This window comes from Oculina patagonica, chromosome 1 (assembly GCF_052425735.1).
Source record: "Oculina patagonica isolate OP01 chromosome 1, crgOcupat, whole genome shotgun sequence".
In the NCBI taxonomy this organism is placed as follows: Eukaryota; Metazoa; Cnidaria; class Anthozoa; order Scleractinia; family Oculinidae; genus Oculina; species Oculina patagonica.
In genome coordinates this window covers 6,384,663-6,408,151 of record NC_135758.1, presented here as the reverse complement: position 1 = coordinate 6,408,151, position 23,489 = coordinate 6,384,663, and the positions used below count along the sequence as shown (strand labels likewise).

Genomic DNA, 23,489 nt, shown 5'->3' with positions numbered 1-23,489 from the left:
TTTAGCAAATTTTGTTTCAAGTGTGTTTGGTGCAGCAAATTGCATAGCAAGTGTGTTAGGTGCCGCAAATTGCGTAGCAAGTGTGTTTGGTGTAGCAAGTTGCGTAGCAAGTGCGTTTGGTGTAGCAAATTGCTTAGTAGGTGCATTTGGTGTAGCAAATTGCGTAGCAAGTGTGTTTTTTCGTAGCAAGTGTGTTTGGTGTACTAAATTGCACATCTGGTGTGTTAGGTGCAGCAAATTGCATAGCAAGTGTGTTTGGTGTAGCAAGTTGCGTAGCAAGTGCGTTTGGTGTAGCAAATTGCTTAGTAGGTGCATTTGGTGTAGCAAATGGCGTAGCAAGTGTGTTTGGTATGGACAAAGGCGTTAAAAGTGTGTTTGGTGTAGCAAATGGCGTAGCAAGTGTGAGAAATGGTGTAGCATGTGAGTTTGGTGTAGTAAACGGCGTAGATTATGCGTTTGGTGTGAATTGTGTAGAATATGACGTAGCAAGTCTTAAATTTGTGTTGCAAGTGACCTAACAGGTATTTCGGTTGTAGTAAATGGAATTTATCTGTTGCGATTATATTCGCACGGGAAATACTTCAATGCAAAAATCATCGATGTGAATAATTTTCTTTTTACATAGTTAGGGTAAGAAACTTGGGTAAGCGTTAACCTTAAATATTACGGTTAGTTCTGGCAACTGCTGCTTCAGTAAAATCCTCTTTCGATCAACTATTTCGATGGGAACAGTAAGGAATTGATGCACATTTCTACGATATTAGCACTTGGCAAAAAGTTAGGGTTAGAGATAGGGTAATAGTCAGCTTTTTAACTGGTAAATGAGAGGCTATGGCAGGGAAAATCCTCTTTTAATTTACTATTCCCATCGAACAGTTAGGGGTTATTGAAAATTTTCGGAATCTGTGCTGTTGGCGAAAAAGTTAGGGTTTAACCCGAGGGTTAGGGTTAACACTAAGGGCTGGGTTAATTTTCTGGCAACTGAGAGGCTTTAGCAGGAAAAATCTTCTTGCAGCAAATTTACGGGATCCGAGTACTTTGCACGGTGGGCACAAAGTGACCCAAAAACGCTCACCTTCATTCATCTTTTTCGTTTTTGATACTGGCTACCTGAAATTTTGAATAAATATAGAACTTGTCATTCTGAAAATCGTATGTTTTTTGTTTTTCCAAAATTTCCCTAAATTTGCTAAAAATGCACTTTCTGACAATGCAGGAAGATTTTGATGAAATTTCCATGGAAAAATGTACAATATTATACTTTGGTGCATGCGCATAAGCCAAAATTTGGACTTGTTTTTTTTTTTTTTTTTGCTGAACCGTTCCGATTTTTTTCCTTGCTCCTTTCCTTTTCGTTTTTCTCTGCTTTCTTATTCTCTCTATCTTTTACTCTGTGCACCCCTTCTACTGGCCTGAAAAGTTTTGAGTACGGGTATTTTGGCCTGTTTTAGCACCAATTTTACACCAAAAACTGATCACGTTTTCTTCGATTAGCTCTGTCGGAATGCAGTCAATATTGAAGATGGACAGTCCTGTGGAAAGATCTATCCAAGCTCTATAAGATGAAAATCACAAAAATCTGCTGACGTGTAAATTGGTGACGTCATAAGTGGCAGAATGGCCATTCCTCCAAATCGCGGAATAATCCGCGCTTAGCATGTTAAGGGTTAAAAAAATACCTGGTAATGAAAATCTTTGAGGTTGAAGTTTTTCCCCAAAGCGGTAGTGGCATATTTTCTGGCTTTTAAAATTGCTATCCTGCCAACCATGTACGCTGTAGATTGTCCTGGCCAGCTCTGGTAACGGGTTACCTGCCACAACGAAATCATACTAATAAATCATAGAGGTACGAGCAGAATTTTATAAAGATTAGTTTTGGCAGAATTTAAAGATGAGGACTTATAAAGAGGTATTTACATTTATTTGTGAGTCAGAGATGCCCGTGTATACTTCACAAAGAAAAGAACTAATCTCGTTTTGGGCTCGTTTCTATTGTTTCGGTTGTTAATATTATAATAAGTAGCCTGTTGATGAGGTTAGAATTTATTTCAAATCTAGGCTTGCAAAGCAACCTGTATGTTTTGTTGTCAAGCTAATCTGCAACGTGAGTATTTGTTTGTTTGTCTGCCGCGGCTCGAAATTGTGGAGTTGGGGGTGCGAAAGATGTCAACTGTCAAATCGTGTGTGGACCTTTTTTAATTTACAGCTGGCTTCGCTTTTATCTTTGATGGTTTAGGAGTTTTCAGTTCGGGTGGGGAGGTACCATTTGTCAGTCAAACTTTCCAGGGTCGTGCTTTAGGACAGGTTTTGTTTCTCTGCCGCTGTACAGTGAAATATTCATACCTCTTTCCGAGTGAAGTCAGAATCATCCCATGCATTATCAGCAAACATTTTGATAGCTTCGTCTCTTTTCATTCCAGTATAGTGCAGCCCTGTGTCAACAATCAATCTCACTGCACGCCAGATCTGAAGAGAAAGAAAAAGAAAACTATTGATTTTTTGAAACATATAAACTTAAACCTATTCAGAACGGGGGTGGGGAGGGGGGGGGGGGACTTTTGAGGCCCACACTGACTTTGACCACTTATAACTTTTTCAAGATTCAAGCCATCTAAAATTTATCTAGGAATAACTTGGTAGGATCAGTATTGTGTCAGGAACTTGACAACACCATGGCAACGGCATTTTGACAGGCATGTTTAACCAAATTTGTAATTTTCTTGCTTCTATTAATGAAAATGTCTTTAATGCAATTATTTTTACCTTTTTACGGTTTCTAAACACAGTTTTATTCATTTTGAGTTCTTTGCAGTAATTTTGGCTGGTTTTCTGGCGTTTTGGAAAAATTGTGTAATCCAAGATGGCGGCTGTTTTGACATCATGATGTCATTATCACGTGATGTGACGTTTTCATCCCATGTGACGTATACCAAAAGATAGATGTTTGGACATACTATATATCCTATAAGTTTCATTGTGATTGCTTAAATATTCTAGAAGTTACATAGTTACAAAAACGCCCGGTCTAAATAGGGTTAAAGCGGGTCGAGAGCGCTCGCCTCCCACCAAATATGGCTGGGGTTCGATCTTGGATGCACGTACGCGCCTTAACGAGCTCCTGAGCTCTTCTGTCTCAGGTGCTAAATAAATTACATTTACATTTGTGTCGCTTCTATTTTGTCTAATAGGCGTTTTCTGCAGTGTTTCATTACGTTTGCTTAGTGAACGACTGTTACGTAATTTTTTGTGTTCTTGGGCAAAGCACTTAACAGTGCCTCTCTCCACCCAGGAGTGAAAATGGATACCGGTAAACTGTTGTGGGCGTCATATAGTTACTTAGGGTAATATGTGATACCGTAATGATTCGATTAAGCGCCCTCCTTCCAATAAGCGCCCCCCTTCGAATGAGTTTTTGTAAATAAGCGCCCCTATTCCAAAAGGCGCCCTCATTCTAATAAGCGTCCCCATTCTTATAAGCACCCGTATTCTAATAAGTGCCCCTATTGTGGATAACTGCCACTACTGAAGTCATTGACGGCCACTAGATAAACTCCTGACCGTTCACCGTACAGTCCATGTATATATTTACTGCTGAAATTTACAATTATTTTAAAAGTGACTGAACTTTTAACAATTTCTAACTGTTACGGTTTCTGTTCTTGTTAGATGCATTTGGTTGTTTCTCAAAAAATTAAATAAGCGCCCTGTCCCGAATAAGCGCCCTGTCTCGAATAAGCCTGTCTCGAATAAGTGCCAAAAGTAAATAAGCGCCCGGGCGCTAAATCGAATCATTACGGTAAGCCTGGCATCCCATTCACTGGAGGACAACACTTATAGTTTCTTCTAGAAAACCTGAAGTTCCAACCTGTAGATGATCCTCTGAGTTTTAAAAAAATGAAGAAGAGGGCGTATTAAATTGTAAAACTGTTCAACAGTGGATTTATTTTCAATTCAACTCGAAGGTTATTAAAGGTTAATAAATAGATTTAAAGAATTTGACAAGATGTCGGCAGGCCTTAGCCTTAATCGGAGCCAATTTTATCACACAAGCCACAACGCAAATGTTCGATTCGCAGACCTGGCGTCATATGTTGGTTGCGTTTGTTGTTGGTTCTCGTCCTTGCTCCGAAGGTTTTCTCCGGGTTCCTCCCTCCACAGTTCCTCCTCCTCCAGTTAGATAAAAAAAAAACATGCCCTTATAGGCTTTTAGATCGTTTTAGGTGATGAAGGTGGACAGAGGACACCGAAAATTTAGTGTTTAACAAATCTTAGATCGGATGAATCATTCTAGTGAGATTTTATTTTAATTTACGCTTTGTTTAGAAACTTACTTTCTTATTTACATGTTACCCACCTGCCACTTCAGCATGCCGTACTTTTTCATTGGTTCGCCGTCATATACATCCGTGTCGTCTGATATCAATGGGTTTTCTGCGTAAAGAGCCCAGCCTTCTATAAAGGCTGTGTAGTATGTTTTGGACTCTAACCAGCCAATCGGACCTCCACAAGTGTCCCTAAAATGCTTAATCGTTCCTTGGTACTAAACAAATAGAAAACATTTAATGCAGGCATTTCCAGAAATATTCGGGACCTTTTAATAGTGTTCAAACATCTTCGGTTATCTTTGGAAACCTTCGAAACCAGTTTGTAAGTCATCATGTGATATTATGAAGTTATGACAGCGCAAGTCATAAATATCGCATTAACGAACCACCACATAAAACTTTTCTCTATGACTTTACCTGAATATGGTGTCCCGGCCGAGCCTCATGGGCGTTTATACTCCACTCCGAGAACTTAGGTCCCAGCCTGTCCAGGAAGAACGGAATGTTGTAATGCGTCGGTTTTAGGCACATCGGGTCACTTCCGTCGTAACTCTGTATACCGCTGGACGGGTTAAGATCCGGTTGCATTTTAATTGGACAGTTAGGTGTTGAGTCTTTATCTCCGGCGAAGTGGAACAGTTTAGTAATTTTGGGATATAACATGCTCATCACCTGAAGCGAAGAGAATAGTGAAATATAGTGTCGCTGATATCAGTTATGACTATAAATAATAAACGGTATTACATATGACCTGGTATAACTCTGATATCACTGTCTTCTCACCGGCTCTAGTACTAGTCGGCGACATACTTTTTCTATGTTTTCATGCTTGAAGCGCTTTATTAGTACATCTCCCTGGTGCAGTTTTTAAATTCTTTCCATGCCCATTTATGTGTTTTACTTTGATATACAGTCAACTCTCTCTTAACGGACACCTCTCTAAGACGGACACCTGGTGTTGGTCCCGTCCCTGCCGTTTTTCAGTCATTTTACTGTAACAAAACTCCCTGTAAGACGGACACCTCTCTAAGACGTACAGTTGGGTCCGGTCCCAACGGTGTCCGTTTTAGAGAGAGTTGACTGTAAATACCCTTTCATTTTTGAGTCTAATGCTTGCGTGCGCTTTGCGCATGCGCATTAGACTCTTTGTTATATGAAAAAAGCTGTTAGCAATCCCAAGGGAATGGTTCGGGATCGATAATCGTTCGCTGTAATGTAGAAAACAATGATCAGCTGCAAGAACGGACTCCGTACGGACACGCACGATTAGTTTCAATTAAAAACAGCCAATCAGCGACACGTGTTCCCACGCATAATTAAAAGTTCTTTCTCAAGTCACGATTATTCAACACTTGAACAGGACGTAATAATTTTCCAGTTAAGACATTTGTAAGCTTTTTGTGAAAATAAATCTTCGTTTTCAGTTCAGTTAAGCACTTGTGTTTTCGTCTTGCTTAAAAAGCAAGACGTCTTTGAGAAAAAATGTTTCGACGGCGACTCGCGTTTATTTACACAATGCGACCAAATATTTATTTTGTTTTAAAAAATAGAAAACTTTACCTCGTATTTTGTATTTAAGTCATTCGAATTTTGACCAATTTTTTCTTTACAGTGCAAACAAAAACCTTCAAAAATAAAAGATGTACATGGATAAATGTAAATCAAGTTACGCGACTAAATCAAAATGCGTTTGTTTGGCCGCTTTGCAGTATTACACTGTCCCGGCCTTTGCCATACACTGAAATCGAATTTCATGCTTTTACGACTCTCAGAGATCTTAAGTTCTTCTTACAGCTAGAAAAATCATAAAATGGTTACATTGATATGGAAGTGATGATTCGCGAAATTTGTACATCATGATAAACAGTCTTCGCTCCTGTGTATGGTAGCTCGATAATAATTGCCTAGTTTCCAGCGTTCAAAAGGTCATCATTATATTGACGTGAGCATTTACACCCGTTTTTAGGAAAATCTGTCACTAAGTGCTTACAGTACAATGGAGTAACAGTCACTATTTCAAGTGCTTTTATTGCAAAATCTGTTTCAAGAGTCATCATCAAAATGGTGAAAAATCTGAAAGAAAACGATGTGAAGTTCTTCAACCCTTGTTGTAATGAACATGCTTTTTGTAAATCGTCACGTAATCTTGTCCAAATGTTTAATCGTTTCTGCTTTTACGGACAATACGGAAGAAGTAACATCAACTCCTGTTCATACTTTAAATTTTTGTGAAGCATATAACATTTATGACTGTTTCGTTTTCATCCATAATCATCCACGATGCCCCTAGCTTGCTATAAGCATTTTAAATTAAACTCCCGAACACAAACCTCTAACCAATTTTAACCGGCTTACGAAAACCGCGCAATCTGTATCATTATGCCATACGGCATTAGACTCATGTCACCCTTGGTGACCTATTTTTAAATTAAATAAGAGAGGAGAACACACAGTTTCTTAGTTTCAAGTTTGGAGAGCGGAAACATTTGCTTGCTCGCAGGGCAGGGGTAGGGCTACACCATTTGAGACTTGACAATGATCTTCCAACGGCCCTCCTTTTTAGCTAATAATGACTTCCCTCTTACCATTCTGGCCTCCTTGAACCAACTTTGCAGAGCCTTCCATCTCATTGGACAGTGTTTCTTTGCCCCGTCAATACTGCTGCATCGGGCATGTGCCTTTGAGTCGGACTCGTTATCAGGAAAGGGGTCAACATTGAAGAAATTATCAGGAGCGTCTAGCTTGTTTCTGAATTGTTTGATGGCTTCAGTTTTGTTGTCTTCCCCAGTATCCCCCTTAGCTGCTTCCACTGCCTACAAAACACCAACGAGAAAAATTGCTTGATAATAAAGACATGTAAAAATGTCTCCTTGTTTTTCGCACGACCAAAAGCCTCCATATGGTGATCATGAGGATGTGCCGATATTTACGCACGGATACGATCTGTTTTGAGAAGCACAAGAACAAACCTCGAAAAATTGTAAGATCGGTTTGCTAATCAAACTGATGAAAATCCACGAATATGATTGGTTCTCACATTGTGGTCTATTCACTCATATGTATTGGTCGCATGGGTCTTCGAGGATGAGGTATACTCATCCCCAGAGGCCGCGATTCTTTTGGTCGGCAACAAGAATCGACTTAAAGCCCGCCAAAAGCTCGCCAAAGCTGTAGCTGTTGAATCTTGCTCATTTCATTCACAATCTCCGCCGTACGCGTACAATAAAACCAGAACTAGGAATTTCTGGTTCCATTTTTTGAGTCACCCAGAGCCGATGCGTTTCCCGACCACTGGTCTAGCGGGACGTAGGTTCTGGGGACTAAATTGAGGATGAGGAGGCGCTCGCTCATGCACTCGTGTATCTGGCACTGGTAATTTACTGCATGTTTAGAACTGGGTTTCAATCGATTTATATCCTGTTTGAGTGTAACAGGATTGCCTAAAATAGTATGATGATTAAGCGGCTCACATTACGATCAGTTTCCACATCTTGACTGAAACGATTTTCTAAAGGATCGAAAAGGAGCTATGGCACGACATGAAGTCATTCTTTTGATGAACAAAATTACTTTCAAAGTAAATGGAAAGTCAACATTCGTAAACTAAAGTAAAAAAAGACCAAAGACGTAATAGCAAACAAAAAGGAATAATAATTAACGGAAAAATTATAATAGGCGCCGAACGTGAAAAAGTTTGGGCTAAATTTTAAAGATGGACATTCCATGACATAGCTCCTTTAAAGCTTATTTCTTGTCCGTACTGCACAGTCCCGGGGTTTGTTTTAATTATCGTTTTAAATCCTTTGATACGTTATACTTCGGTTATAGCGTATATGAAGTTTTTTGTCCGCCATTACGGGTCGCTTTGTTCAGCTGAAACGTCGGTTTGGAATAGCTTCGAAGCCCTTCTTATCATTAATATTCTTTTGCAAGGATATTCGGTGCTAACAATGAAGAAAAAACGTAAATTTTTCCCGGACTTATTTTTGCTAGTAAACATTCGTTCGTGTGAGACTCAAATAAATATCACAGGCGTAGATTGCGCAGTACGGACTGGAAATCATCTTTAAAGGACGTAACCTATACTACATCAAATTACAATCTTGCAATAGCAGCGACATTTAATTTCACTAACCAGTGGGTAAAGCAAGGACAGTTGTTCCTTTCCCAAGTTTTGCACCTGCATCGGCGTCATGTCATTAGTGGTGAAATATGGTAATATCATGGCATACGCCTTTTTGCCGTCCAACTTGTCGCCGGTAGATAATTTTGTCTTTGTTGGCCAAGATGTGTTTTCTTTGCCGTCAAACCAAACATGAGCCAGTGGAAGTGAGGCCAACCCGCTTGAAACATTACTTGGGACGCAATAGCGGGAATAGTCGTCTTCTAGATACCTGTCAACAAATGTAAATTCTTGTTAAAGATAATGTGTTTAAGTGTAAGGTCAAGTCGTGGATAAGCAAAAAACAAACTTGGCAAAGTGTATCAGAGAGAAAGGCAGCGAAGCTCAACGTTGAGAGGGGAACAACCGAAATAATTAAAGTAAGAATAAAGGAGGCTGAGTACAGAGAAAATCAGAATCACTGCGACAGAACGGAAGAGGACAAAAGAGCAGTTCAGCGATTTACTGAACATCCCCAGAAAAGCATCAGATTACTCAAAACGAAGGGGGAGAAAGAGTGCGAGGCAATCATAGAGATTAAGACGCTTATAAGACAGGAAGTTGAGGAAACTAAGAAGGCAAAAATTAAACCTAGCAAGAATTGATCATCGAATACTGACAGAACTGTTCAAAGTAGAGAATTGACGAGGCATCAGTAATTTAAATTACTAAGCTTACAGGGAGCAGAAATGTATCTTCCTTGTCATAGTTTTGTGAAAGACGTTTGAAAGATCATACGAGTCATCTGAGTTATTTTAACTCCAGCAAGAAAACATATTATTTTTGTCTGACCTCTTAAACATTGCTACAAAGTGAGCTATTAAAATTAAAAAAAAGACAAATTTACCTTAGCAGTTGGTTCATCGGCTTTCCCATATATTCCACAAGGTAATCACTTAAAGATTCCTTTACAGTTTTACCATTGTGATCATTCTTCCACTGGTTCTTCATGTCATCTGTAATGTTGGAATAGTAGTCATCGTCGAGGGCAACTTTGACGTAGGTCTCGTTCAAGACACCTGAAAATTACAAATTTTAAATTTCAAATTGTGTTTTGTAAATTTTCAATGATTAGTGGCTATTCCGTACACGAATGAGTGAGAGGAATGAGTGAGAGGAAAGCACATTCAAGTCATTACTGCGGGACCAAGAGGATGAAATTTGTCACAAAGACAAAAAAAAGTCACAGAATGAAACTAAAATTTGTTACACAGCTAAATCTAGTCCTAATAAACACCATTCCCGACCGAGGACCCTGAAATATATAAATCTAAGCAAACCGTAAACGGGAATGAGAACAACATAAGAAAACATGAACTCAGGAACCACGGCGCGCGGTGCCAGAGAAAGAGCGTTATAACCGTTACAACGCTCTTCCTCTGGCCTCCTAAGGTCCATGCTGTTCTTGTCGCTTGTGTTGTGTAAAAACAAATGATAAAAACAGTAGATTCACTAGCATCCTTTGTGGCTTTAGAGGTGTTATAGTATGGGATCCACAAATGAATGGGTTCCCAAGCCACCACTGAGATCAGCGGGTACATATAAAGGGGATGGAAAATGTGTGTAGGTTTTGGGAAAGGGTTGTGTTGTAAGCGTAAGGGACCAAATAAATCAACTTTGTTTTACGAGGGTTGCACGTAACAGTCTTCGACTGACAAACCTGTGGCCCTCGGATTCCCGATCGAATTGGAATTTAGAAGTGTTGGTTTTTGTGGAGGGAGGAAAACCGGAGAACCCGGAGAAAACCCCTCGGAGCAAGGACGAGAACCAACAACAAACTCAACCCACATATGGTACCTGGCCGGAATCGAACCCGGACCACATTGGTGGGAGGCGAGCGCTCTCACCACTGCGCCATCCCTGCTGGACCAATGGACTGCAAAGCAGTCACGTCTGCCACAAGGCAGCATAACAAAATCAAAATTAAATAAAAATATAAAATAAAATAACAGAAAAATAGAAGAGTAGGATGTATCAGACAAATTGAGTTAAAACTGAGGTTGCGGGGGGTTAAGGTTGACATTTAAGTTTCCACTCTGTTGGGATGTAAGATTTGTTAGTTACTGTTCTTTTTAGTAATAATGGATAAGTATGCTAAAATAATGTACGACAAATTAGGTTGCCAGAAACAGCCTTTACTGAAACCCCTTCTGCAGGATTCTATCACTGGATACATCATATAAGAAAATACTGAATCGAGTCAAGAGGCACAGCAATAACGCAAACGAAACGGCTCGCCAAGGGAAAGCTAAGTCTGGCAGTCATGCATGATCATATTAACGAAGAGACGACTAAATAAGATAAAACAGCCTATTTATACAAAATTAGGTATAATGAACACTCCTATGGGTGATGGATGCTCGAAAATTATAACATCATTGAATGGTTAGCTTGTGAGAAAGGTCAAGTAAGGGGACTGTTGTGCATGAAGGCCCAAATGAGAATGCCCACATGCCAAGTAATCAAAGAAAATTATGACTATTTAGTTATACACATACCTCGCGTTAGTTACATGTTATCCAAGGCTAAACAAAACTTACCTGTTTCGTTCTTTAAACCAATGTTCAAATAGCTCCTTTTAAGTGCATTTCGACCAGCAACACAAGCCTCTTGATTGTAAACCATTCCGTGGAGTATCCCCATTTTCAAGTTTTCCATGTACCTCAAAATCCTGTCCTTGAAACCTTTCAACTTGTTCTCTATCAGTGTCACGTCTTCCAAGTTTTCAGGCTTTAGACTTCCCAGCATCCCTTGCAAATCCTTACCAACGTCGCAAATGGGTTGGGTACACCAAAAAGGAGGTCCCATCAACCAGACGCCAGCATAAAAGTTCATATCAAAAGGATGTCCAAACACCGTCTTCAAATAATGCTTTAGCTGCGATAAGGCTTTCCTTTCCCGTGGCTTTAACTTGTTGGAGTCCATTTTCGTTTGGTTTACTTGCTGCAAGAGGTCCCATGCTGCATCTGTGACGCCTTTGATGTACTCAGGTGTTGGGTTGTAAGCGCTGTACTTTTTCTTAATGTCCTCACGTGTCGCATCGGGATCCTCTGGTAACTTAAAAGGAAACTTCTCGTGGTATGTCTTCTTCACACGCGAAATTATGCCATCTAGATCGATCCGTTTTGCCTCTTCGGAGTACTCACAGAACGATGAAGAGGCTTGCTCTTCCTTGCTACCAGGAGATGTGTTCTCTTGTTCTTCGTGATCCTTCTTTTTGCTAGCAAGAGCTATCAGCACAATCCCCACAATCAAAATTATTATAATTATTAAACTGCAATTACAGCGAAAATAATCAGCAAAATCTTAGCCTTGGAGAAGGCAGACTTATTCCCCTTGAAGGTTGGAGTTTCCTCGTCCATCATTTGACTCTTCTCCCCCGTCATACCTGCAAGGTATTATTGATAAGCTCAAGTAAGACACGCAGCTAATCATTTTTGTTAAAAGTTTTCTAACTGATTAAACCAATAAGATATTAATCGACAGCAAAGAAATGTAAGAAGGTATTGCTCACCTGCCATAACACTAATACAGGATGATATCAATACACGTGCTAAAAACAAAAGAACTCTAAATTTGGACTGAAAGGTTTGTAACAATTCTCAGTTTTTGTATGTGTGTGGCTCATGGAATATTGTACAAATTCATTTACTCAAAAAAAAATATGGACGATTCTCAAATATGTCATCCCGCAAAAAAACAAAGGCCATATGATAGCTTGAAATTTGTTTTATAAGGATGGTATACACAAGGGAACGTATCCAACGGATGACTATCCAGTCGCATTTACACAAGGGAATTTACCTTAAGGCAGGGTGGCAAAGGGGGGGGGGGGGGAAGTACCAATCACGCATCACGTTGGATTTTTAAGTTAAATCACGTATCACGGAGAACATTTTTAAACAATCACGCATCACGTAAAAATAAGAAAGTGTGCTGAGCTAATTTTGGAAGATTTCAACTTTTTGATGATGTATTATTGAAAATTACATTGTAGGCAAAATTTCTTGGATTGGTTGCCTGTTATTGTTAATTTTTGAACATAAAATTACTAAATTGTTTTTTGGACAATTTGTAATAATCCCAATGCCAAATTTCGGTGAAATTTTTCAATTTTTGAAGACTGGCGAGGTTATTTAAAATAAAGCTTAGTTCCAGAATTGAAACCAGCGAGCCTCTTTATTGACCTTCATTTAAATGTATTTTATTTAATTTGAAGAGCTTTAATTGTCATAGTCTATAAGATTCGAACTTTGGTCGGACACCGTACCTCACCGATTTCGCTGAAATTTGGCATGCAGTCTTGTTTTAGGGTCCTAACTACCAAATGGATATTAAAAAGTTTCAATTCTTTTTATTTTGGAAAATATCGAGAAGGCCGATTTGAAGCGTCCGTGACGGCTCGCCAACATGGCCGATCGAAGGTGTTCTTATTAGTTCGACACTGAACCTGCCGTCACAGTTTCTCGATCATACTTGGCATAGTTATAAAGAACTATCTTTCTTCTTTCTATATATCAAAGTAGATTTGGCAAATGTTGAGTTTGGATGATCAACGGCCAAGAAGTTCGAAGGTATGTTAACGATGTTTTGAACAGTCTCAAATTTACTACAAAATGAAAGGCTAATAACTCCACTGTTATCTCGATTTAGAAGTAGCCATTTACCATGAACAAAGCTTGTTCATTGGTGAATTGATTCCATTAATAAAAAAATTGGGGAAATGTAACCGTTAAGAATAAAAAATTATGGAACCTCTAGTAAATTGGCCATTTCAGCGGATCAGCTCATTTAACAGCAAATAATCGGGAGAAACATGAAAGGGTTACAGTCGTTTATGATAAGCAGTTTCCATGTATTCTTTGCTTATCTGAAACAAATACATGATCTTTGCCAAAGATATGGCGATTTTTGAGCGTACGATCGTTTCTCCAAATTTTTATGTCGGCAACTTTATTTTATTTGTTGTCGAGATTATACGCTGTTGTTATTCAATATTCGTTTCACAAGAACTTCTGTTGCTCGCATTTCCCAAATCACTGTTTAAAAAATTGCCCATTCCGTAACAGGGTCATTCTTACTTTTTCTTTAAAAATTACTAGGAAAGCAAGAATGTCATAGAACGGTTTTATACTAGTAAAAATAACTGTCAGACAAAAATTCAACTGTTTGTGTTATCTGGCTGTTTTCACAAATATGCAAATTTAGGAATTCTTAAAGTGCCTATCTTTAACTATTTCACGCTTAAAGATTCCTCTAAATCTTTTCGCCTACCTTTAGGACAAACGAAGTTTTGTGTCTCCAAGCAGAATGCTCGTTATCAGCAATGAAAGTCGAAGAGATACAGAAGCTCGAGTAAAATTCTAACTGCTGTGAAATGAACATCGTTTGAGCTTGACGTGTATTTATAGATTGCTCATTTAACAGCAAATAATCGGGAGAAACATGAAAGGGTTACAGTCGTTTATAATAAGCAGTTTTCAGGTATTCTTTGCTTATCTTAAACAAATACATGATCTTTGCCAAAGATATGGCGATTTTTGAGCGTACGATCGTTTCTCCAAATTTTTATGTCGGCAACTTTATTTTATTTGTTGTCGAGATTATACGCTGTTGTTATTCAAGTATTCGTTTCACAAGAACTTCTGTTGCTCGCATTTCCCAAATCACTGTTTAAGAAATTGCCCATTCCGTAACAGGGTCATTCTTACTTTTTCTTTAAAAATTACTAGGAAAGCAAGAATGCCATAGAACGGTTTTATACTAGTGAAAATACCTGTCAGACATAACTTCAACTGTTTGTGTTATCTGGCTGTTTTCACAAATATGCAAATTTAGGAATTCTTAAAGTGCCTATCTTTAACTATTTCACGCTTAAAGATTCCTCTAAATCTTTTCGCCTACCTTTTGGCCAAACGAAGTTTTGTGTCTCCAGGCAGAATGCTCGTTATCAGCAATGAAAGTCGAAGAGATACAGAAGCTCGAGTAAAATTCTAACTGCTGTGAAATGAACATCGTTTGAGCTTGACGTGTATTTATAGATTGCGCTCGAGCTCCGTTAATTAAGTTTATTCATTTGGCGATCAGATAAAAATCAATGAATGATCAGAGTTATTAAAGTCCATTTCTAAGCACGAGAGACACGGAAGTTTGTTTCAGAAGCATTTATGCATAGAAATACCGGTTTATTTTTGAGAGGTAAATCTGCATTTATAATAGCTGGGAGTTTGGGGTGTTTTTTTTGGTGTTGTTTTTCTTTTTTAGGGGGCTCGGGGGGGGGGGGGGGAGGGAGGTGTGGAAGTGGTGCCTTCGTATCCTCTTTTGTTCTTTTACACAGTGGCCTGAATTTGGAACAGTTCGGGGAATGGATTATCAATTACTCTTCGTTATGCCATGTCACCCCTTAATGTGGGAGCGCCGCGCCTCAATTCACGATAAAAAATTTATGGCCGCCCGGTCCATTTATGTAGTTCTCCGCCAGGTCTCTCAATAAGCAGGTTACGAGCCTAGTGGCCCATCCGGCCGGAGCTCATACCGGTTTCCGCAACGTGAAGCGACAACGAGTATTTTTTACTCCACCCGGATGGGATGCTATTCCATCGCAGGGTTACCTCCCTTCCCGAAAAGCTAAAGATTGACTGGCAATCATTTTTTAACCTGGGTAAGGAAAGGGACTCTGGGAGTTGAGAGGCTTTCCAAAGAACTTAACGCATTGTCCCCCAAAAGCTCTATCCAGGACTGTTTGGTCCAGAGTCCAGCGCAGTGACAATTATTAGGCCATCACGCTCCCCAACCGTGAAAGAAAGTGCAAAAATCTGCTTGTATAAGCCCTGGGGTTGTACAGTTTGGTACGAAATGTGGGCTTTTAAATGTGTTAATTAAGTTTATTCATTTGGGGATCAGATAAAAATCAATGAATGATCAGAGTTATTAAAGTCCATTTCTAAGCACGAGAGACACGGAAGTTTGTTTCAGAAGCATTTATGCATAGAAATACCGGTTTATTATTGACTGACGCGGTTAAAAAATACTCGGCTTCTAGCGGTAAATCTGCATTTATAATAGCTGGGAGTTTGGGGTTTTTTTTTGGTGTTGTTGTAGGAAGGCGGGGGGGAGGGGGGTGGAAGTGGTGCCTCCGAATCCTCTTTAGATCTCTGACACAGTGGTCTGAATGTTGAACAAAAGAGCTCATCTGTTAATAAGCATAATGCGAGCTGATTTTGAAATGAACATGACTTTACGTTTGTGTCATCAGTAATTATCGTGTTCGAAGAAGGCGTGGCTTACTCGCGGCAAGAACAACATAACAGTGAAGCTAACACATTTTCCTCATTGATTTGAAATGAATTTCGAATCAATTCTTTTTAGGGCAAGTTAAAAGATACAAATGTTTTTCGTCCAGATTTTTACAAAAAAAGCAGGTGAGAACTTGGCTGTTTTTGTTATCTCGGACTTTTTTTTTTATTAAAGTCGAACCTCTCGAGCTCCATAAGGACACCTCTCGTGATGCGTCATGACTTACATCACGTATGTCCTTATCGCCGACCTAGCTAGGTGAAGAAAGGGACTACCGTAATTACTCGAATAAGCGCCGCGGCGCTATTAAATTTTTTACGCCTCCAGTGCGGCGCTTATTCGAGGGCGGCGCTTATTAAAAAGTTTGACGCCACAAAGAATCTAATCCTTTACATTTATTAAAATAGGGTCCCCTGATTGCCAAAAGTCGTCTCTTGCTGAAGATTGTACTGAAGAATGTTCAATAGAAAAACTGAGCGGTAAAACAAGCACTTTGAACTGCAGAACGTCGCTTTTGATGGAAAGAAATGGAAGTTTGTTTAAGAGTTCTTTGTAGTTCTGTTTCTAGTTAAACAGATTTCCTTGAATAAGCGCCGCATCGGGACTGCGGCGCCGGTGGCGGCGCTTATTCGAGGGCGGCGCTTATTCGGGGGCAGCGCTTATTCGAGTAGATACGGTATGATAGTACAGAGGCTTTCCGAAGAACTCAACGCAATATCCCCCCAAAGCTCGAACCGGGATTTAAAAATCTCAAAAAAGTGTTAATATGAATTGTAAATCCACTCATAGCGGTCTGGCCTTACTAAAACCTGGAGAGAGAAAAGACAGTGGGCAGATAAATGAAAGCTGTTCGAGAGTACGCTGTTGAGCAGATTCTGTGAAATTCCCCTTTTTATCCTTTTCTCTCATAAGCCCTCCCAATTCAAGGCCCATATATTTCTTCCAAGTCAACTGTCAAAGTTTAAGGCCACTTTTTTCCTACCAGGTTACCGTCTTGAGAGTTTTAAATTTTATTAAATCTTGGTGACACTGTCCCTTTAATTCATTAATGTAATTCAAATCAGTTTATAAAAACGTTTTTCAGAAAACAAGAAGTTTTTTTTAATTTCGCTTTAAGCCACCGCACCCCAACCACGGATATAAGACCTACCACATTTGAAAGCCCACATTTCGTACCAAACTGTACAACCCCAGGGCTTATACAAGCAGATTTTTGCACTTTCTTACACGGTTGGGGAGCGTGATGGCCTAACAATGGTCACTGCGCTGGACTCTGGACCAAACAGTCCTGGATAGAGCTTTTGGGGGACAATGCGTTAAGTTCTTTGAAAAGCCTCTCAACTCCCAGAGTCCCTTTCCTTACCCAGGTTAAAAAATGATTACCAGTCAATCTTTAGCTTTTCGGGAAGGGAGGTAACCCTGCGATGGAATAGCATCCCATCCGGGTGGAGTAAAAAATACTCGTTGTCGCTTCACGTTGCGGAAACCGGTATGAGCTCCGGCCGGATGGGCCACTAGGCTCGTAACCTGCCTATTGAGAGACCTGGCGGAGAACTACATAAATGGACCGGGCGGCCATAAATTTTTTTATCGTAAATTGAGGCACGGCGCTCCCACATTAAGGGGTGACATGGCATAACGAAGAGTAATTGATAATCAATTCCCCGAACTGTTCCAAATTCAGGCCACTGTGTAAAAGAACAAACGAGGATACGAAGGCACCACTTCCACACCCCCCCCCCCCCCCCCTCCCCCCCCCCCCGAGCCCCCTCAAAAAAAAAACTACACCAAAAAACACCCCAAACTCCCAGCTATTATAAATGCAGATTTCCCGCTCAAAAATAAACCGGTATTTCTATGCATAAATGCTTCTGAAACAAACTTCCGTGTCTCTCGTGCTTAGAAATGGACTTTAATAACTCTGATCATTCATTGATTTTTATCTGATCGCCAAATGAATAAACTTAATTAACGGAGCTCGAGCGCAATCTATAAATACACGTCAAGCTCAAACGATGTTCATTTCACAGCAGTTAGAATTTTACTCGAGCTTCTGTATCTCTTCGACTTTCATTGCTGATAACGAGCATTCTGCCTGGAGACACAAAACTTCGTTTGGCCAAAAGGTAGGCGAAAAGATTTAGAGGAATCTTTAAGCGTGAAATAGTTAAAGATAGGCACTTTAAGAATTCCTAAATTTGCATATTTGTGAAAACAGCCAGATAACACAAACAGTTGAAGTTATGTCTGACAGGTATTTTCACTAGTATAAAACCGTTCTATGGCATTCTTGCTTTCCTAGTAATTTTTAAAGAAAAAAGTAAGAATGACCCTGTTACGGAATGGGCAATTTCTTAAACAGTGATTTGGGAAATGCGAGCAACAGAAGTTCTTGTGAAACGAATACTTGAATAACAACAGCGTATAATCTCGACAACAAATAAAATAAAGTTGCCGACATAAAAATTTGGAGAAACGATCGTACGCTCAAAAATCGCCATATCTTTGGCAAAGATCATGTATTTGTTTAAGATAAGCAAAGAATACCTGAAAACTGCTTATTATAAACGACTGTAACCCTTTCATGTTTCTCCCGATTATTTGCTGTTAAATGAGCAATCTATAAATACACGTCAAGCTCAAACGATGTTCATTTCACAGCAGTTAGAATTTTACTCGAGCTTCTGTATCTCTTCGACTTTCATTGCTGATAACGAGCATTCTGCTTGGAGACACAAAACTTCGTTTGTCCTAAAGGTAGGCGAAAAGATTTAGAGGAATCTTTAAGCGTGAAATAGTTAAAGATAGGCACTTTAAGAATTCCTAAATTTGCATATTTGTGAAAACAGCCAGATAACACAAACAGTTGAATTTTTGTCTGACAGGTATTTTTACTAGTATAAAACCGTTCTATGACATTCTTGCTTTCCTAGTAATTTTTAAAGAAAAAGTAAGAATGACCCTGTTACGGAATGGGCAATTTCTTAAACAGTGATTTGGGAAATGCGAGCAACAGAAGTTCTTGTGAAACGAATATTGAATAACAACAGCGTATAATCTCGACAACAAATAAAATAAAGTTGCCGACATAAAAATTTGGAGAAACGATCGTACGCTCAAAAATCGCCATATCTTTGGCAAAGATCATGTATTTGTTTCAGATAAGCAAAGAATACATGGAAACTGCTTATTATAAACGACTGTAACCCTTTCATGTTTCTCCCGATTATTTGCTGTTAAATGAGCTGATCCGCTGAATTGGCGCTGAAATGGCCAATTTACTAGAGGTTCCATAATTTTTTATTCTTAACGGTTACATTTCCCCAATTTTTTTATTAATGGAATCAATTCACCAATGAACAAGCTTTGTTCATGGTAAATGGCTTGTTCTAAATCGAGATAACAGTGGAGTTATAAGCCTTTCATTTTGTAGTAAATTTGAGACTGTTCAAAACATCGTTAACATACCTTCGAACTTCTTGGCCGTTGATCATCCAAACTCAACATTTGCCAAATCTATTTTGATATATAGAAAGAAGAAAGATAGTTCTTTATAACTATGCCAAGTATGATCGAGAAACTGTGACGGCAGGTTCAGTGTCGAACTAACAAGAACACCTTCGATCCGCCATGTTGGCGGGCCGTCACGGACGCTTCAAATCGGCCTTCTCGATATTTTCCAAAATAAAAAGAATTGAAACTTTTTAATATCCATTTGGTAGTTAGGACCCTAAAACAAGACTGCATGCCAAATTTCAGCGAAATCGGTGAGGTACGGTGTCCGCGAACTTTAAAAAAAGCTCGAAAATTATGGAGTATTACACTTAAATATCACGGATAACCTTGAAGTAAATCACGTGTCACGCTCTTGTAAAATAGTCAAATCACGCATCACGTTGTGATGTCCAGTCCCGCATCACGCAGCTTATTTTGGCTCCATCACGCATCACGCTGCTAATTTTGGGGGCATCACGCGTCACGCGAAAACCCTTTGCCACCCTGTTAAGGGAGAAGGAGGAGGTAAAAGAATTCACTGAGTGCAGAAAGACTATATTCTATTGGTTTATTTTCCCATTCGATTGACAATTACTCTTAACGGTCTGGAAGCCCCTCGTTGAAATATTTTATCCTGCAACTACAGTGGAACCCCGTTTATACAGACACCAGGGTGTATTAAGCGGGCTCTGAGAAGCAGACACATATTTTACAAATATAAAGTTTTAAATTATTGTAACTTTCGTTCAAACTAAAGAAACGTTACGCTCATTCAATGAGTCAAATGTCTAATAAAAGTGCTTTGACCTGTTAAAGATCTTAAGGTTTTTATTTTTCTAACAGGGTACAAAATTTTGACAAATAAAAATGTACGGTGCAAAGATAAGCAGTGACCGAAAGTGTCCGTTAAGTGAGGTTAACTTAATGAGAGCGTTTCACTTGGGACACAGAAAAGTATCCATTGTTCGTGTTAATCGGTGTCCGTATTTTAAAGTGGGTTAATGTAAAATAAAATGTATGTGCTTTTCGTCGGGAAAAACAAAACTATCCGTAACAAGCGGGTGTCCGTTATGCGGGTTTCCACTATAGTCTGCAATTCTTGCATCCATTTATTCCACAACACTTTAAATGATTGAAAAGGTCACTTGACAGGATTCAGGGACTAAAATCACAGGATATATTTCGTGACTATATATTATGATAGTTCATTGCATGTTCTTTTGACAATGTCTTTTACGTGCTAACTCAGTAAAGGAGACATGCAATTTCAAAAACTTTTAAAAACGTTCCTTTAAAGTTGCAGGTCCCTTTCATACTTGAGTGAGCAAATAAACAACTCTTTATTTGGTAACAGAGCCATTTACAATCAAAATCAGCCTAGCGTGATCGCAAAGTGGAGTGAGCACTCCTTTGAAAAGACAAGATTTACTTATCACAGTATCAATTTTCGCAATTTTTAAAATATATTGCGTATTTTAATGAGTTCGGGAACTCGACTTTTACTTTTATATAAAGCTAGTTATTTTAAAGGATGTTATATATTGGTTTCATACAAAACTAGCCCGGGGCCACTGCTTGAGCTGAGCGAGCAAAACATAACATTGAATCTAATTAGCTTAATATACCATTGAGAAATAAACGCTTCGATAAACGCATATTTCTACGGATCTTCTACTATACTGACGGTTTCTGTCATAAATGAGTCAATCTTCAAAGTTTTCTTGCACTGGCCTGGGCTGTCATTAAACTAAGCAGAAAGACAAGGAAATATAGGCCTTTTATTTCGTCAACTCGAAAGAGGTCACGTCACACAACTTAACGGGGTTTGACTGAGATGCTTTCAGACACTTCCACTACTTTCAAGACTTTATTAATAATAGGGTATGCCAGTTAAAAGAACATCAAACTCTAGACATGTCTACAAGAATCATAACCTTTGAGAATTTCACTGGAAATGATGATTCTGAATTTGGAGAAAGGTTTTAAGGCCAATGTGTAAGGATATTTATGTTTTAAATTATAATGCCTGAATTCTGTTGTTCGGAAAGCTCAAATAAAAAGAAGCCCTTTGGTGTTCTAGCCAGTCCTTCCGCACCGGGCTTCCGCACTAGTTTTGCAGATATTTCCTTCTTGTGAACTGTAGTAGAGGCATATTCAATTGATGTCGCTGCTAGAAAAACGTGTTCCTTATTGTTATTCCGTATAACCTCGTCGTATATAAACGCACACATCATTACAAGATGATCGATTATTCTCAACGTTCTGATGCTTGAGCATTAAACACTGAGACGATCTTACCTCAATCTTGCACACAAGTCCTGGTGTGAAGCTTTAGATTTACAGTTCAGTTAAACGTAAGTCAGTGGTGTTCAAAAGTCTGGCAGTCGACCTACTTTGCCAAGCATCAAGGCTGTCTGAAAATGCAGGAACAACACCCAGCCAGTAACGCGTGACTGAATGTTTATTCTTTTAAGCTTTCTTATCGATTAAAATGCTGGAGGACTCTATGGTGATGAAGTCTATATAGACCGCCGCAATGGGAGGCATTATTTCCCAGCGTGCGTATGTAATGAACTATGCGAAAGCGACATCATCAAGTAAGAAGATTTCACTGAGTCATTAATTTGATCGTAAGGACGTGTTCCAAGATTAGGACACTCAAGGAAACAATTACTCGAAACTATTTGGAAGTCGTTCGTTAGAAATAATGTATATGTAGCGTTAAACATTCCTTTCCTTAACGCTCTTTGGCCCCTAGATTTCTACATATTTTGGCGACTAAAATTTTTCATTGGCGACTTTTTGAGAGGAGATAGTTTTTCTCAAAGATTGAGTAAAATTGAGGGAAATAAGAAATATTGAAGATTTGATGTTTTAAAATTTTCCAATTTGTACACGTTACATCATTTTATTACATAAATGAATTCAATGGAACAGAGAATTAATGGAGACTAGTAATGGGCTCCTATGAAGACAATATAGTTATGCCAAAGTTATGTAAAGTTGCAATCTTTTATGGTGATGATGATGGCGAATATGATAATGATGACCACGATAACATCACTTTACAGTGTGTCGATGACTGACAACTTTAGTGACCTTCAATGCCCTGCACACATTAGAAATGTATTTAAAATTACAGACATCTGGGGACTAATCAGAAGTGTCAGCTGTATCTTCACTGTATCTTACATAGTATGGACAAAGGCGAGAGAAACTCTTCTCTTGCGCCCTTGTGGGTCGAGGGAGGGAGAGTGTGTTGAAAGACGACTGATTTCAGTTAACAGTAGTGTCGACCAATAGTGGCGACCGAGGGTCTACCAAGTTGAAGAACATGGCGATCGACGCTCGACAGGGTATCGATCGATGTATCGGCCGTTTTTGTCAAACGACAGTCAGCCGATAGTGTCGATCGATACTCGGCCGACAGATGCCCAGCTAAAGTACGCATGAACCGCCACGCTTGGCAATCGTGTTTACGTAAAATGTTCATCATTCAACGTGCGAACTGAATGTGAAAGAGTTTGACCGTGCAAATACAGAATATGCTTCTTGTTTCGACAAGAAGGTTTGTTTGTTATGGTAAACTCAAACCTATCAACTGTGTTTACAGCAGTTTACTTTATAGAAACAATAGGCTATTTCCGACTCACCCAATGCCTCTGTTTCAAAACGAGTCTACGTGCGAAACCATTCATATAACAATAAGTTTCGCCTACAGGTCCATTTTCATGCAAATCAAACTCATTTTTCATTTGAATGGTTTCGTACGTAGACTCCTTTTGAAACAGAGGCAAAGGGTAACTCGGAAATGGCCTATTATACGTTGGGGAACATTTTTTATGTCCTCGACTTAAAATGATACACATTTACTGATACGATATGCATTTATCAAATGTGTCCTGGATCCAGACACCACAGATTTTTTGAAGACGAAAAAAGCGAAAATCATCACGTGTGCTGTACATGTGTCACGCACAAAGGGCAAATTTGTTAATTACAAGTACTTTCGTGAGTCCAGTCAGGTGTAACGAGCGTCGTGACGCTCGCGATCGTAACCTCAAAAAAATAAAACCCGTTTATATAAATGCAATAAATACAATTGTTTTTTTTTTTCAATTCGTTACATTAACGTTTCATTTCATGTAAGTCTCCAATCTGTTTAAATAGCACAACAACTGATTTTTCAAAGACAGTCCAGTTCTGAGTAT

General features: G+C 39.1%; 1 pseudogene across 1 annotated transcript; it reads right to left on the bottom strand.

The window, feature by feature from the left end:
* Window positions 1–1,077: 1,077 nt before the first annotated feature.
* On the bottom strand, window positions 1,078–21,711 carry LOC144644626 (uncharacterized; annotated as a pseudogene). The gene is made up of 10 exons (XR_013569156.1): window positions 21,577–21,711; window positions 11,028–11,875; window positions 9,335–9,506; window positions 8,461–8,719; window positions 6,911–7,138; window positions 4,743–4,997; window positions 4,355–4,540; window positions 2,344–2,466; window positions 1,680–1,811; window positions 1,078–1,110 (listed from the first exon to the last, which is right to left on the bottom strand). The product of XR_013569156.1 is annotated as an uncharacterized LOC144644626 (transcript).
* Window positions 21,712–23,489: the final 1,778 nt, after the last annotated feature.